Source organism: Salvia splendens, unplaced genomic scaffold (genome assembly GCF_004379255.2).
Source record: "Salvia splendens isolate huo1 unplaced genomic scaffold, SspV2 ctg296, whole genome shotgun sequence".
Lineage (NCBI taxonomy): Eukaryota > Viridiplantae > Streptophyta > Magnoliopsida > Lamiales > Lamiaceae > Salvia > Salvia splendens.
The window spans coordinates 6,805-9,857 of NW_024598936.1; the positions used below are offsets into that span (position 1 = coordinate 6,805).

General features: G+C 34.5%; 1 long non-coding RNA gene across 1 annotated transcript; it reads right to left on the reverse strand.

Annotated features, from left to right (window-relative positions):
• Window positions 1–735: 735 nt before the first annotated feature.
• On the reverse strand, window positions 736–2,466 carry LOC121789641. The gene is made up of 2 exons (XR_006048101.1): window positions 2,336–2,466; window positions 736–2,224 (listed from the first exon to the last, which is right to left on the reverse strand). It is a non-coding gene; the product is annotated as an uncharacterized LOC121789641 (long non-coding RNA).
• Window positions 2,467–3,053: the final 587 nt, after the last annotated feature.

Genomic DNA, 3,053 nt, shown 5'->3' on the forward strand with positions numbered 1-3,053 from the left:
ATAATTTTTAGGAATTGTTTAATACTATGAAATAATTGGATGAGACTACTACTCACGTTTTACATTACTATTTTATTGTATCATATATCAACTAATTGAGATTTAAAATTAAGAATATAAATAATCATTAACTCATTTTATCTATATTAAAGAGTTAGGAAGAAAAATACTAAAATGGCTTTAAAATTTCAACAACATATGATTAAATGATATGAGTTGTAATATTAAAAAATTAAAAATTTAAAGAAACTAAAATTTTGGAAACGTGAAAAATTAAAATTAAAATTATGAAAATTTTAAAATCAAAACCGCAAACTCAACAAGTATTAATACTCCATATCATATACGATTAATTTTAATTTGTTGCATGATATAGCGAACTGAGCTAAGAATTATACTACATATTTATACTAGAAAAAGAGAAAGTATTAACTATATAACTTAAAAATATTAAATTGTAACGACCCGCTAAACCGATATTATTAGAAACAATATTATTAGCTTGATTATCTACATAAGTGTAGAGTTGTCAACTGGGCCGGGCTGGCCCAGCTCGGCCCAGGCCCGGCGAGGCCCGAGGGTGTTGAGGCCAGCTCGGCCAGGACCAGGGTCTGAAAAGAGCTGTGCCGGGCCGGGCTTATTTTCATATATCTCAACCCAGCCCAGCCCAGGCCCACTTGGTCAGTGGGCCGAGCTGGGCCGGGCCGAGCTTCGACAATTTAATAATAATCAACATAAACAAAAAATTTCTTAAATGTAAATACTTCAATTGTAAAATTACAAAAAATATTACATGTTCGAAGAGTTAATCCGGATAATTTTGCCAATCAAAAGTAAAGTTTGGATCATTAGTACTTGAATAGTAATAATCCGTTATTGGAAAATAAAACCTCTCGATATCTGGCTCTTGATCTTCTTGTGCATTAATTACCAAATCCGGTTCACCGCCTTCATCTTCTTAACCTTCTTCTTTCATTTCTGACATTCTATATCTTTCGAGCCTCTTCAACTTGTTCAATCGAAATTCTTCATCCATCCAATTCTTCAAAAGCATGCAAAATTTAATAGATTTTGGTGTCAATCGAGTTCTTCTATCTGTCACTGTTCTTGCACCTGCACTAAAAGCACTTTCGGATGCTACACTAGACATTTGACTTGTTAGTAGATCACGTGCAATCATAGATAAAATAGGATAATTTTTTTGTTCCATTTTCCACCAATGTAGAATATCAAAATCCTCAGAATTTTCCACTAAATCTAAGCTTAAATAATGTTTAAGCTCATTTGTTGATCTAGTACCAGAATCACTTTTCCTCTTTTTTATTTTATTAGAAGTGCATAACTAGATGAACAATCATTGCTGTTTTTATTTAGAAAACAATGTTTTCAAAGCAATAATTTCAAATTCATATATTTTGTAACCATCTTTGTAACAAGTGTTTCGTGAAACACTTTTAAAACGAGGTTGAGTTTTTTTCATAAAATTTGCAAAATATTGAGTTTCCACAAAATTAAAAGGAAGTTCAGCTCCTATAACAAGTTTAGCAAGTTCAATTCTCACTTCATCTTGTTTATATGCACAATTTATAACAGCACCACTAGATGAAATATCTAAATTTTGTTGTCTACTATCATCTAACAAGTCATTATCTTCCCAATTCTTGTGATGATTATTCAAATGTCTAGTTAAAGTACCAGTGCCATAATTAACTTTAAAAGCAAATTTGACCTTACATAGCTTACAAGCTGCTTTTTCATCATTCAAGGTAAAATAATTCCACACTTTACTAGTCTTAGATCTAACGGGTGGTTTTTTAACTGCAATAGAAGTTTGGGTTTCAACAAAAGTGGTTTGGTCCTCCTCTAAGTTTACATGTTGTGGCTGTGATGCAGATTCTGAAAAAAGTGGAACAGACTCGTTTTGTGGTGTTCTGGAAGATGAACTAGGAGACATGCCCATAAATCTTTTCATTTTTAAGATATAAAATAGCCAATAAATAAATAAGCAATGAAGCTATATCAAATAAATCACAACTGGAGCAAAATTAGTTGTATAAAAAATCCACAGTAACAAATATGAAACCAAGAACAGTTATATAAATCAAAATTAAAACAAACCAGAACAGTTCGATTGGATGAAGATGAACAGTTGGATGATTCTCGACAACACCAAATCCACCAGATGAACAGTTGGATGAAGATGGATGATTCTCGACAACAATGACTGAGGATGCAGAGAATAAGAGTAAGAGGATTGGAGTAGGGATGAAGATGGATGGAGAATACAATTACATGTATTTATAGGAGAATTAGAGAAGAACAATTAAGATTATACCGTTGAAAACTTGGAATTGGAGAAGAAGACCGACCGCCGACGAATGGAATGAAAATTGAGAATGAAGCTGGTGGGTTGAAGCTAAGCTGGATCTAGAACGCCTCTTTTATTTACCAAATCTTGGAATCTGGTTCTCTTATTAAGAAAACTTGGAATCTGGTTCTCTTATTAATAGTGCACGTCACTTTTTAATTAAGGCCCACTTGCAATTAAATATATTAGTTTTAATTAAATCTACACCTAACCATATTTAATTAAGTGGTGGGTTGAAGCTAAGCTGGCTGAGCTGGGCCTGGGCCGGGCTTGGGCTGGGCTTGGGCTGGGCCTGGGCTGCTAGCGGGCCTGGTCCCGGGCCGGTTCTGGGTTACAAATAGGCCCAAATAGAGCCCGTTACCCTCAACAAGCCCAGCCCGAGCCCGAGCCCGTTCCATTTCTCTAACGAGCTGGGCCTGGGCCGAGCTGGGCTGGGCCAGCCCGGCCCAGTTGACAACTCTACATAAGTGACTTTTAGGCGATTAAATCCGAGCTACGAAAGATTTTTGTTGTTGTTGTTTGACGATAGAAAAGCGAATAGAACACGTAAATATATTACACCTATATGAATATAATAAATTTAATTAAATAAATAAATAAGATCCCAAAATCAAAATTTTAATGTCCGATACATTCAACAAAAGTCCAACACAATTTAATCTATACATCCTATATTCTAAGCAGA